Here is a 14774-nt window from a genome sequence, read left to right as displayed (position 1 = left end):
TTACGGAAATTCCTTACGGAACCATCTTTCCTTTCAACCCTTTGAGATGTGTTCTCTTCCATTTTCATAGAGCACTGCCATCGCATTGCTGTGTTTGTTTTGCAGTCCTTGCACATGACCCCGAGCATCATATTGTTGCTGTCCTTCCACTCACATTCTAGCGTCAATGGGTCCAGTTAAAAACATCAATTTGTAACTGCCGTTTTATTTATGTCTTTTTACTCACTGCGTGTTTTCTTCGGTCGCTGCTTCCTAGCTATTAACTGCTGTGCTTGCATCGCTCATCTGCAACCTACGGCCGACTAAAGAGCTGAATGTCAGGGGCAGAGTCGTGAAGTAGAGTCAATTAGCAAGTATGTTAAAGATAAGTACATTTTTCAGTGGTAACGTACACCAAGAAACCACCATGCATTATGCAATGTCAGCATATATACTTCAATATACTCTATTTAATTTGTCCGTTTGTATTTATGATTTCATCTGATTATAAGAAAGTATGTTAGGGACACAAAGATAATTTCCTCATATCAGTGTCAAAGGATTGCCGTAATAAAACAAAACAAGATAAGAAATGTGTACACAGAGGTACAGACCCTAGACGGGACTCTGCAAGGCCATAAATCAATGCTTTGCATGCATTTTTCAAGGGTTGGCTGTGATATGGATTGCACCACTGGACATGAGAAAGTCTAAATGTGTGCTCCTGGTGCCCCCCTTTAAACATTCATGCAAATACAATCTGGAAAGCTTTGTGCAGTCTAATGTGCAGCTGAAAAGCTTTTAATTGTGCATATCAACAAGGTGCGTGTGTGTGTGTGTGTGTGTGTGTGTCCCTGTGTACATGTGTATGTACATGTGTGTAATGTCCTGGTGCATTGCCAGTGACTCAGTCATTAGCATCCTGCCTACACACACACACACACACCAATAGCCAATACCAAACACACATCCAAATGCAGACACACACATGCAGCACCAGCCAACACACCAACACACATCCTTATCCCCCCTCCACTGAACACACAAATTGTTCCTTGCATTTACACACATGCTGCAAACACACACACACACACACACACACACACACACACACACACACACACACACACACACACACACACACACACACACACACACACACACACACACACACACACACACACACACACACACACACACACACACACATAACATCCCATTCAATTTCACACGTGTCAGGGGAGACTCCCAACCAGGCAGTCATATTAAACCAGCTCATTATTTATGCAAGGGGAGAGATTGCCAGTCCCCGATTCGCCTCATAAAATGTTAATATATTCATCGGGAAATTGTAGTCTTTTAATCTGCCCCAGCAGAAAAACACTTATCTGCCACTACAGCAGCATGTTTTACAATAGTTCTCTCTTTCCTTAGACCCGCACTCCTTCTACATCTCTCTGTTTTTCCCACTACCTCTTGTTCTCATTCCCTATCTCTCTTTCTCCCTCCATACAAGAAGTAGGGATCATGTATGACATTTGGGATGCTTATTCCTCTTTATTATTTATAATCACAAAAATTAAAAATTAAGATTTAGAAAGCCACTGCTCATGATGACAACTTCTCTCAAATGTTCAGCTGGGGAGATTTGTGAGACCAGTATTTCAGTAATATTGACTTATAAGGCCGCCTTAAAGGACACATTTATGTTTATCTGTGAAGTTCATTATTCCAGACCAGTTCATATTCATATATATATATGATTTCATATTATTTAAGATAAACATACTATTGTTAAATTTTTTCCCCATGTTTTTTTTTTTCTTTAACCCATTTCTATCACCTAAAATGAAGCAGTGCTAGTTGAAAATTACCTCGGTTGCTATGCAACGGCAGCATCCGTACAAAGCCCTGTCAATGCCCAAGCCAAACTGATATCCCATAATAACCTCAAATAAGCCTTCTACTCTGTGTGTGTGTGTGTGTGTGTGTGTGTGTGTGTGTGTGTGTGTGTGTGTGTGTGTGTGTGTGTGTGTGTGTATGAATATTGTCCTTGTATGTACAGTTGTTTCTGCACACGTATGTGCATGTCTGTGGGCATGGCAGCCTGTATGTATGTCTTGAGCTTCGCGTTAAGGTCATTCCCATTAATAAAAAATCAAAAGGGAGGAACCCAAGAGAACGTACATTTTAAATTAGTCTGTGGATTCATCATCATTAAAGTGACGTTACCATTTTCACATAAATGTGAGTGGAAGAAGAAAAGTAATTATTAGCGGAAAAAGTGATTCACGCCAAAACACGACAATGAGGCTTCGCACAAAACCATCATCTCATTGCTCCTGCTTGTTGGTAGAAATGAATTGCAACCTTGTTTATGTCCAAGTTACTTTGAGGAAAAGAGCAGTGCAGGACAGACCGAGATAAGTACACCAATCAACACTATCAATAACGCTTTGACTTTTGTGTCAGCTGATCTGGGCCGTCAATATCTGCAGCCACACGACCTCGCTGAGATGTAGCACAACGTGTTGAGTGCGATGACACGTTGTTGTAGGCGCCATTTGCAGGCTGATCGCTGGTGCCACAGTGGCGTCCTCTCCCATGAGCTTCGCCATGAAGGCAATTAGAAATGTACTTTAGACATTAGAGAACTTAATAAGTGAATGAAAGGCAGCGTCACCTTTACTCTTAAAGCCACAACCTCAGTGCCCACAAGCAAAGCCATTTGATTGTCCTCAAACATAGATGCACACATCTAATGAAATTAAATAGTATTGATTAATGTGGCCCTTTTTGTTACTGTTTAAGAGAGGTGTTGCTTCAATGTGGGCAAAAATATGTTTTTTTTTATATTGTAAGGCTTTTCCGTCATTGAAACCCTCTTAAAAGAAGTTTATAATGCCTGAGCATTAAGTGATCAAAACCATCTGCATGCATTGAAAGTGTTTGCACCATACTGTGCATTTTTCTTGCGCCACATGTTATATCCTGCCTGCACTTAATGTATGGATTTTGTGTGTGTGTGTGTGTGTGTGTGTGAAATCGCATTTAAACACATAGCCTTGACAGATGTAGGCAGCTGTGCAATCTTCTCTGCAGAAATAAATGAACCCCAAGTGTAGGTCAAAGACAAGTTAGGGGTTACAAGAAGCCTTTATTCCTTCACTCAGTGTGCATTATTACTATATTTGTCCAGTGCATATTTGAGTCCTATATATTTTCCCTTCAGTGAAAAAAGGGAAAGGTTGCACTGCAATGCTTCTGGTAGAGTGTGTTTAAAAGAAAATATCTGACCATAAAAAATGTTGCACAGAAAATGTTGAAATAGAAAATATCAGTTGACGTTGTCTTTTTGCTTTATTTGCTGAAAGAGTAATGTACAAAGATAATATACTGGAGGGAACACCTTCAAAAAGACTGATTTGACAACATCACTCTGAAGTGCAGAGTTCAGCCTGACATGAAGAACAGAAAAAATAAGTATAGCTTAGAAAGAAAATATATTAAAATGACCACTTAAAGCCTCAAATCAAAAGTCGCCCAAGGAGCATATAAAAATGCTTTTTTCTTGTTTGTACTTACCAGCATTCATGGAAAAACAAGGTGAAGGATTGGGCCCTTGGGCTCTGTACACTATACAGGAGCAATGTCTGCCTCAAGTGACCAGAATGTACTCGTAAATAAAATATTTACTTCATAAGTTCTTGCCCCTGCAGCAGAAACATTTAATGTCAACTATTCTGATTCTGATAAAATCCTGACTTTACTAAATGTAATGTTAAGCATGTGACAACCTGCGTAAACATTTAAATGAATGTTTTACACACACCAGCATTACTCCAGTGATGATTTTAACTTAAAGCTCTATTCAAACTCACAACACGTTTTTAAAACATGATAGTGCCAAAGAGTCACTGAGGGCCTGCGTCCACACTTCAGTCATTTGGAGAGAAAAAAATGCTCGTAATTGCTACCTAAATGTATTACTTTATGTCAGAAACTAGCTTGTAACAACTTCTCTCCATGCCCAAAGTACACCTCGTGTAGAAGTTTAAATCTTGTAAAAAAGGAAACAGGATGAAATCACGATCAGCCATAATTTTCTATTTTATGTCCACCTGGTCTACTTTTGTATTAATGCATGTAGAACCTCAACACTGTCATGCAATAATCATGTAATCTACAATTTATTACAGGAAAAACTTGGCTGTCAGAATATGTATGCTTAAGGGATGTTACGTGAATGTATAAATAGTTCTATCAGCATAAATACAGAGGAAAAGCAAAAACTGAGATTTTATCTCACAGGTGTTTATTCAAATCACACAGAGCTGTGAACACGACTCTAAATAAATACAATGATTGTAGCCAACAGATTAAAAAAAGATTACATTGATTTCAGTCAAGTCAAAAGATCTCTTCTTGGTCCTGTCTAGTTTGTATCGCCGGTTAGCATCACAGCTATGCTAACTGTAGCGTTTAGCAACGGCCAGGTAGAGCCAAGCACAAAATGAAAGTTCCTCTTTCAAACTTTAAGATGATACAAATATACCGTAGCTTGAACTTGATTCATGCCTTTCGTCATGATATCACTCGACCCTTTAATCCAAAGGTATGTATACACTGCATTGGAATTAGCATAGACACATGTCACACAGGACTGTAAATGCAACTTTCCTCCAAGCAGAGAGGGTAAAGAGCAGCTGGAGATACAAGCTGCAAGTAGTGTTGCCAGATCAGATTGACAGTTTCCAGCCCAATCGCAATTTAAAAACCACCCCAATTCAATATTACATGCACAATAGAGAACATATCATACAAAGCTTCATATCTGCATCAGATAACCAAAGATAAAAAGTTAGATGAATAGGATCTCACAACCCACAACGAGTGCAGTCAGACAGACAAATACACCAATTGACAGAATGTCAATGATGATGACATCGAGGTAGGTCCTCCATTATCCCTCATGGCGATGGAATATCTGTCCATCTGATATTTCTCAAATTAAATGAGTAAATAGTAAGTGTGAGTAGACACAACAAAGTTGACTTCATTTTGCACCTGTGTGTTTGCACTTCAATTGTTTTGACAGATTCCTTTTTTAAAATTCCGAGACAAATGCAGCTCCAATTTCACCTACGCTATTTATCCGAGCCCAACTCACCTCAAAAGTAGCTGAACTGGGCGGAAACCTGCCCAAGCTGGCAACGCTGCCCAAACTGGCAACGCTGCCTGCAGCGCTGCCTGCTGAACGTAAGAGGTAAACACGTGAACACATGAACTTTCACAAGCACATGCAAACTCTCACGGATCCTCAACTACTTTCAACACAGATGCATGGATAAATAACCAATGAGGACTTTCACTGTTGGATTTTGTATTAGGTTTTAATAAAACCCTGTTATTCCATGCTGGGTTACAAATTGTCTGAAAGGAATCAGATTGCATATACATATATATTTATTTATTTCTGCAGTGTATGGTTCATACTACCTTAACACAAGTTTGTGATTGCAGCCTTTCAATTTGAAACAGAAACTCTCTTCCACATATGTTTTTATTTTGATTTTAATCACTGGAGGACACAGAAAATGAAAGACAGAAAACAGCCCATGTTAAAATGATCAGTGTATACATGCACACAATATGTTCATGTCATCATCGTTAAAGCTACAGGTTTTAAGTTGACTATAAATGAAATTGCATTGAAATGCTTTCAAAGTCTGTAAACCTTTTGTGTTGTGTTTCTTTTCTATTGATAAAGTCTCTAAAATATGTTAACTTATTGAGATATATATCTATAGAAATACATTTGTAAAACATCTGTGGGTTACTTCCTTGAAAGAACTCAATGTTTTAACATTTGTTTATGTCTAAACGTGTCTACGGCTTTTATTTATTTTGACATTGTTTTTCTGAAGGCCTCCGAACAAAACAAAAAAAACATACTGAAAACATCAACGTCTTTTTGCCAATGCCATCGAAAACGTGTTTTTTAAAGAAGTCACAACAACATCATCCCAACACGAAAGACTGCATTGTACAGATGACGGCTTTTTTTTAATCAAACAACGACAAAAAAACAATTGTTTTCCAAAAGCTCTCAGTCATTTTAAGTCCAGGATGCACTATGAGTACAAACTTCAGTCTAAACTTTCTTCAAAGAAACAACGTTGGCCCTGACAGCATGTAACAGCCTGACCTTCTGTACTTTCCAAATATCAAAAGACTCATTTCAACACCCATTCATTCGCTTTCACACATGAATATAACACATTCCCTGGTACAATAGGCCAACATACAAACACACGCAGATGGCAGGCGCTGGGACCAATCCAATGCCTGTGTGCGTGTGTGTGCATGTGCGTGTGTGTGTGTGTGTGTGTGTGTGTGTGTGTGTGTGACTGTGGCTGTAGGAGGTTGACAGGCAGTGTGTCTGTGATTGTCCATTCCAATTCTGTCCACGCCTGCCTATGGTAGAAGGCTTAATAGGCAAGCGACTGCATATAAAAGTATATGCATTGCATTGTGGGACTTTGCGAGTCCATCTAAGCGTGTTGGTTTAAACAGGGCAGCGCATGCAAACATGTGCATTTATGTGTTTAAGTGTAAGAACATCTGTGTGCAAAGGCAGAGACAGAAAGAGAACCAGGCTTTACTCCGTTACTCAGTATTTCTGGCACGCTGATAAAGCTCTTGAAGCCATCAGAGTGAATAATATCCAACAGACTGGGGAGGCCTGCTTAGATTCTGCAGCCAGCCCTCTCTGGTTTGATAAGATTGTGTTAGCCACCACCTCGCGCCGCCTCATACTTCAAACAGTTACATATTGCTCTGGAAATTGTCGCGGGGAGCGCGTCAGGCAGATAAATTCATTTCTGATCTTACATTTAGCTCAATGTATTTATAGTACCGCCAGCCAGCCAGCCCGGAAGGAAGCGGGGATGAAGGAGGGTAGGAGGGGGAGCGGGAGTGAAATAAGAGAGATGGGGAGTGAGATGTATGAAGGAAAGAGGAGGAGTTTTACTCATGAAGGTTCTCCACTCTCCTCCTCTCCTTTGCAATCCTAGTTTTCCTCCGGGTCATTCCACACTCACACCCCCCTCCATCTTCTAAAGTCATAGCATGTGCCCACACTGAGACTTATGAACCCAGCAACATGCAAAAGGATAGGAGGAGATTTAGTTAAGATTGCATCTGAGGTATGAAACGCACGTGCTGACACCTCAGGTGAAAAGCAATTTAGTTCCATTTGATTTTTGTTGCTGCTCTGTGTGTAATTTTGCAGATTGATGAATGGTAAATGGATTTTACTCGTGAAGCGCCTTTCTCGTGTTCCGAACAATCAAAGCTGCACAACACTAGATGTCATTCACCCGTTCACACGCTGATGGCTCCCTACCACCTGCCCACCAGGACTAACTACTCACATCCATTCTCACACCCATTTGGGGTTAAGTGGCTTGCCAAAGGACACAGGGCTTCGAACCGCCGATCTTCTGATTGAGGGACTGCCCGCTCCAGCTTCTGAGCCACAGTCATTCTGCTCAACATGTCTGGCCTCACTCCCACAACAGAGGGTCTTTTATAGGAGATTATGTTTCTCTTTTTATTAGCAGACTGCTAGCTGTGTGAGAGGTGGGGAAAGAACCAAATACACATTTATACTTGTGGAACTCAAGGAAAATCTAGTATCCTAGCATGCAAAAAAGTGTATAAGGCAGTTGCCTTTTTTTTATGAATCCTGATTGCTTAAACGTTTTCTATATGATATTCAGTAATATAGCCTTAACCTGTTGAGACCTTTTATGTCAGGTCACAACGTACAAATCAAGAAAAAATTATGGTATAAATAAAAAATAAAACATGTTAGGTATCAAATTAAACATAAAAATCAGGGCTACAATAATATATAATCCCCATGTACAACCTCTAAACACAACTCAAACAATAAATAGGATTAGGGTTGAGGTGAGGGCTTAAAGGGCAATTTAGTAGTGGAACAGTGGAGTAATGCCTCCCTGAGCAGAGGATGAAGCCATGCTGAGCGTCGTTGAGGAACAGTGACTGAACAATTGGCCCACATCAGTACTTTCCATTAGTACTCTAAATAAAACAGTGCACAGTCCTCAGTAGATAGCTGCAGAATTATAGCGCATTTACAGAAGAAAGAACCACACACACACACACACACACACACACTGTCCTATTTTCAAAGTGCAGAGATCCGTGCGAGTTTTTACAACATCTGAGGGAAAGAAAGAATCTCATCCTCTCTACTGCACCATATTTTAACAAGGTCACAGTCTCAGCAAGAGAGGAGAGAGGTTTCCATTTATGAGAAAAAAACAACAGTCATTGACAGCATGTCACACAGCTGTGTGTGTGTGTGAGAGAGTGTGTGTGTGTCGGAGTTAGACACCTCATCAGGTGGTGGTGGTGTTCTCACAGCGCTCTGCGTTGACACCCCTGCTAACTTCCTGCCTCTAAGTATTTTTAGTCCCTCCGCCTCACCTCCGCTGCCTCAATGTTGTGCACACACATTACAATCTCTTATATTTATACAAAACATCATTTCTACCTCTCAGAGCCTCTCAGGCCACTCAATTACACGGACATTAATTGTGTCTGTCTGTCGCATTCTTGGCATGACCCTTGAAAAAGCCTTTTACCAAACGGAAAGCCCGGCACTCTCTCATTCTCTCGCTCAGCAGAGGATGCATGATGACATTTTTATGATCATTATTTTTCCACCTCCAGGCTGACTTCAGAGGTAATCAGCAAGGGGATGGTAGTTGAGCTGGAAATTGCGTGCGCTGCGTATGAGTATATATGTGCTGTAAGTGAGAAGAGAGACGTGAGAGATAACAACTTTTATTCTGAGTTAAAATCCAGATTGCTGAGTTGTGTGTTGCTTTAAACTTTATAGTGGCCATGTATGTGCAGAGAAAGGTATATTAAAGTGGGACTGTGGGACCGAGGATGGGAAATGCAGATGTTTTCCTGTCTTTGAGATGTGCAGCTTTTCGACAGTGGTGATTGCGCTGCATTTGCACTGGAATCAAGATTAAACAATTATAAAGTATAACAAGATGTGACACTGTGTTACTGTAATCCCTTCGAGGAGAATTTCATGTTCCACAGCAGAAAAACACTTTTGTATAAAGGTCAGTGGATTGCATCAGGCACTGAAAAAAAACATCTCGGCTAAAAATAGATATTAGTTCATGTAAACAAATGTAAAAGCAACCGCTGTATTTCTTAATCTGTTCCTTAATTTTTGCAGAGCAACGGAGCAGCTTCAAAAGTGACGAGATCTCTTTTTATGAGGCAATTTAAACCATTTTTTTAACTAGATTGATGAAGAACTAAATTTGCAGAACTGCTTTTATAAAGCATTTGAACTGAACATCCCTCGTTCACAGTCAAGGAGAAGATGCAGCTCTTTGTATTGACCAAAAAAAGCCACCGATATGTTGGCCTATGTGCAATCAGTTGGAGCATAAAGCAGATGCCGATTCATATTATGACGGTAATAATTTATCAACTATTGCGATGAACCGCTGCCTCGATCCGATCTGCTGGCACGACGGCGCTGGCAGCCGCAGTCAGAGAGAGAATGAGCAGCGAGTGTGTGGAGTGTGTGGAGTGTGTGGAGTGTGTGGAGTGTGTGTCATGCTGACAGGCTCCAGGACAGACGGTGACAGTCATTGTCTCTGCATTACAGCTGCAAACTCTCACTTGCCCAGTTGCGATGGCATCTTGACCTTTTCAACATTGGATGTTTTTCCCAGCAGTGCATATGACAGCACGAGTCAGATGACAAGTCAGGGAGAGCAGCCCACTATAGGTCTAATTAAGGAATTAATGAATGCCTTACTAAGGTGAGCCACAGTACTCCAGTGCTGACAGCAAGGGAAAAGACAACGTGAACACATTCTGAGGAAAAGAAAAAGCTAGCGCGAACCGATGAGACTGGCTCTGTGGTTGAAGCGCCCAACAAGCACTTCCTGGAGCGACGATAACCACAAAGGTGAATCCATCATTTATCGCCAGCTGCAGTGTACGCGCCAAACAGGCAGTCCTCAGCTCACCCGTCTGAGGGAGTTAGTGGCCACGATGTCCTGGACACATGCAGACACTTTCCCAACGGGTCTCAACCATTTATATGAAGGGCGTTTGGCCCGAAGTGAGCAGCATCTTCTGCATTTCAGGCTCAGCCAAAGTGGGCTGACCTTTAAGGACCAGCTGTTCTCCTTTAGGTGACAAGCTGCTCTTCTGAGTTCTGCTCTGATTTTTTTTACATTTTTCTTCTCACTGTTGAATTGATTGCATCAATCGGTCCAAATTGTTATAATCAGTTAATAGTTAAACACTTTATTTAGCTAATTATCCCGAGCTAATGACTTTCTTGGAGGTACACTCATGAATGGATAACGGTCAGCCTACGCAGTCATGAAAGCTTCCTTGTTGGTGTGCTAGTTATTCAAAAAGCGACTCAACAGATAGAAATAGATGTATGGAAAGACTTGTAAGTGATTATGTAACTGGAGTAGAGGGATGGATGAATTATCCTGGGAGCTCTTAGTGAGCACATACCTCCACCAAGACGGCATTAATGGCAGAGCACATTGCAATATCCATATTGAGTTGATATTGTTATCTACATTTTGTTGCAACTGCACAGTAGTGATGACATTGTGTTTTTGTATGAATTATAAAATGGTGACCATTGGTCCCCAAAAAGTAATCCATAAGTAGGACTTCCTTATAGGAGGGAATACAAAAATGAACTGGATAATTATAATATATATTTTTAGAGCGATGGAAGATATTCATTCATTCATCTGGCATGGAAAATAGTTTCATTCAGTTTTCTTGGTCAGAATCAGGGGAAAAAGTCTGTTCTTGTCTCACTTTCTGGATTCCTTCTCTTTCCTTCACTGAGCTCAGCTTGGCATTTGCAGATCATATTTTACCTTTATGTCAATGGCCATTTAATTCATAACCTCGAGACTTGTCTCAATCTGGCTTGAGAGCCAATAGACTTAAAGCCTTAACCCTCGCATAGTACGAGACAATCTGCTCTGGCCACTCAGTGCAAACATTTCCAATTACAGCTGAGTGAAACTTCCCGATCAAACTGATGCTCATGTCGTTTATTCCCAGCATCGAGGCGTCCCACATGCAAACAATACAGACATGCTCAGAGTTTGTCTCACACCGTTGCGTGTCTTCTCTTTGGTGTTGTCCTAGTCGCCTTTCAGCACATGCTGTCTGTTTGAGAGGGATATATCCACAGATGAACCACATAATTGATGTGCAAATATTAAAAAGAGATGGACAGGGTTGGGGTGGGTGGTTAGAGGGATTAAGAAAGACCTGCAGAGGTTGTTAATCAGTTAGTGTCAGTGGGAGGTATGGGGGTTAGGAAACAGGTAATATGTGCATGTGAGGGATCGTGTTTTTTGATGAGTTAGAGCGGCAGATATAAAAAGACCGAGGATGTGTTTTCAGGCTGTGCTGCAGCATCACAGTGGAACATGGCAACACTTTCTTCGGACTTGCCCTGTATGGACCCCAGTGGACTGAAATTGACCCAAAGATGTCTCCTTCTCTGACTGCAGAATGCTTTACTTGCCTCTCACTGAAAAAGAATCATGAAACAAGCCAATACTCATTCATCTATCCATCCATCCACTCACTCATCCAATTGAATTGCAGTTTGAAGCTTCTTATTGTCCTCATGCTCTATTTTTTTTTCATGTTCCATGAATCTTTGAATGGCTTTGCACCAGTTTGTAAAATCCACCACCCTGAACAAAAGGGCTGTCAAGTCTGGCACTGTCTTCACTCGGCAGTTGTTGTTTTTTTCTCGTGAAAAGCAGACAACAAAATCACTGTCTTTCACATAATGTTAGCAGCAGATTTTCCTGGTTTGAATGGGAGGCTCAAATCTCCAAAACGCCTCGCCGGAAACTTCAAATCCATGGGCTGGAAAGGGCAGTTAAATTCAGCCCGCCCGGCCTCTGCTTTGATCCTAGTAGATGTCCATCCTGCAGCTGCTGCTTGTGTGCAGCCGCCCGGCCGCCCGTGACACATTCCTTTACCGCGACCACAGCCGATGGCCGTCCGTTGGCTGCTGCTTTTTCTCCTCTGGTGCGGACAACTTTGTCACGGCCTTTGTCCAAAAGGGAAACTATGAATGAATGGCTGGGGACAGGGACCAGAAGGGTGTTGTGTAACCGATGTAGAATATAACAAAATGTGAAAATATAGAATAATTAAATAGAGCACCCCACACTAGCCTCACTTCCTGTGGCTGTGCCCATATTCCCTCTATTAGTTCCTTCATCTATATATCTGAAGCTGTTATTAATAAGCAGAATTCATTCATTTATTCCTTTCATCCTTCTTAGTCTCTCCTATCATTCTCTCCACCTTACTTTTCATCCTACACCCTTTCCATTCAGGAGAGATTCAATAAAAGAGCACAGATCTTATGGATATGAGATGCAGCCTTTAATCATACTGATGCTAAAGAGATTATCTCCAGAAAGCAGTGTCTATCTATCTCTGTGTTATCTAACACTACCCACTTAGCATGCTGATAGCGCGCAAAAGGATTTGATTAATATCAGAACTGACATCCATACACTAAGAAACCTGATGTTGGATTATTGTATGTATGCAGTATGTATGCAAATGTGTATTTGCATACATACTGCAGGTCATCCTGGAGAACGGGGCCAGACAAAGAAGATTGATTGGAAAAATAAGCCTTAATGTGAGATGGTAAAAGTTTGGTATGTGCTGTTCTTCAACCTTAGCTTTTACTTTGGAAATGTCATTTATTTTCTTCCATGTCGGGAAAATGGATAATTTGTGACTCATCATCCTATTTTGCTTGAATTGGGTAATAATGTCATACGGCGCTCTTACTTGTAATGCAGCTCCATTTACTTTTTTTTCTGAACGTTTTTTCCACGATTACATGAGTGAAACAGTCCTCAAATTTCATAAAAGATTACGTGTATGAAAGACTCCATCAAAATTCAAGTATTTTAAAAGCATAAGCAAATCAGATGAAACAGATTAAAGCATATAATGTTATTCTGTCTTTATTATATCCCTTCTGATGTAAGATATCACACTGTAATTAGCCAGAATAACAACAACAAAGATATATGTAGCAAGCATAGAGAAGAAAAGAGGAAATGTTTCCATAAAAAACCTTATATTATTAATAAGGCATCATTATGGCTGCTTAACGATGCAGCATCCATACAAGGGCCTGAGTCATTACTGTCTGAGTGCTGACTCCCATGAAAAGGACATAATACATTTAATCACCCTACAGTTCAGCTCACACCATCACAGCAATGCTCCTACAGCCTCAGGCAGCTGGTCCAGCCTGTAAGAAAAAAAAAAGAATCCTTATATAGCTGTATTCATAACAGTGAGAAATTATAAACCTTATCTAAATCTGGTGCAAACATCGATAGCTACATGAGATGAAGACACGAGTGGGATGGAGATAGAGGTGCAACATCTCATTTATAGCATTGTAGAAAGTTGCTTTACGTGAGGCCCGGAGCCCTAAACTGGGAATGTCAGTGAAAGACACTTGCCTTGTATGAGGCATGATGCTGTAAAGGAAGAGAACATATGATAGGAAGAAGACAGAAAGCGGTGCCTTAATCACTCACTCGTTCCTCTCTCTGATTCCCCCTCTCTCTGTCTCTCTGTGTGTGCCTTCAGAGACGCTTTAGTCACTATAATCCGCTGAGCGTTGCTTTAATCACATCTTCGTGGGTCTCCACTTTTTAATTAAGGACCGTGTTTCAGCTCATTTCACTGCGCATATTTAGCGAGCCGGTGGGACGCCGAGGCATTCATCAGACAGACAGTCTGACAGAGCGGCATCAGGCCGCTCCGGAGCACGGATTTTAAAGACACTGATTGGGTTTTGAACCAAGGGCAGATGAAGGCGCTCACAAACGATTATAAACACAAAAAGATAATTGCATCAACTCTTATTTGAAAAATGTTTCCACGGGATGCATATCGTTTTCTTACCCATTCTTACACGCACAATGCATTGATTGCAGGACTAAAGGGCACCTCTGACTCTTGGCTCTTTTTAACAAGACAATTAAACATTCTTTTCAAATAACATTCTCTCCGGATAGCAGAGTAACTTTGATTGCTTTTTTTGTTTTTGTTCCTGATTTGAAATTGTTTGTAAAGTGTGTTCTAAATAAAATGTTATTACTTTAATTACTGCCTGCCTCTCTGCGTAGCTTGCATATCTAAATTTCAAATTAAATAAGGCAAATCTCTTTTTCGACCTGCACACAGAGCAGTGACATCAAATGCTGTACAAGCATACAAGCAAAGGGCAGATTGACACACACACACACACACACACACACATACAGAAGCACATGGACGTGCCTCTGCAAGCATATGCATCTGCACAAACACCATCTCAGGCTGATTTTCTTTTCCTAACTTATACTCACAATTCCATATTGCTGCTTTATTTCCCTATATTCACTCTTCCATTTTTGTCTCTTTATCTATATTTCTCTCTCACACACACACACACACACACACACACACACACACTGCTCCATCAGTGATCATCACACAGTCTTCCATTAACTTCGCAGCAAGCGGTTTTCCATCTCCCTCAGATTGCTCTTGTTTGTCATCCTAAGCTCTGCCTTCAATCATGTTTGCCCACGCCTTTACAGCACATTGCCCGTTTAATTGGATTGAGAACC

The sequence above is a fragment of the Taurulus bubalis genome (genome assembly GCF_910589615.1).
Source record: "Taurulus bubalis genome assembly, chromosome: 12".
NCBI lineage: Eukaryota > Metazoa > Chordata > Actinopteri > Perciformes > Cottidae > Taurulus > Taurulus bubalis.
This window is presented reverse-complemented; position numbering follows the sequence as displayed.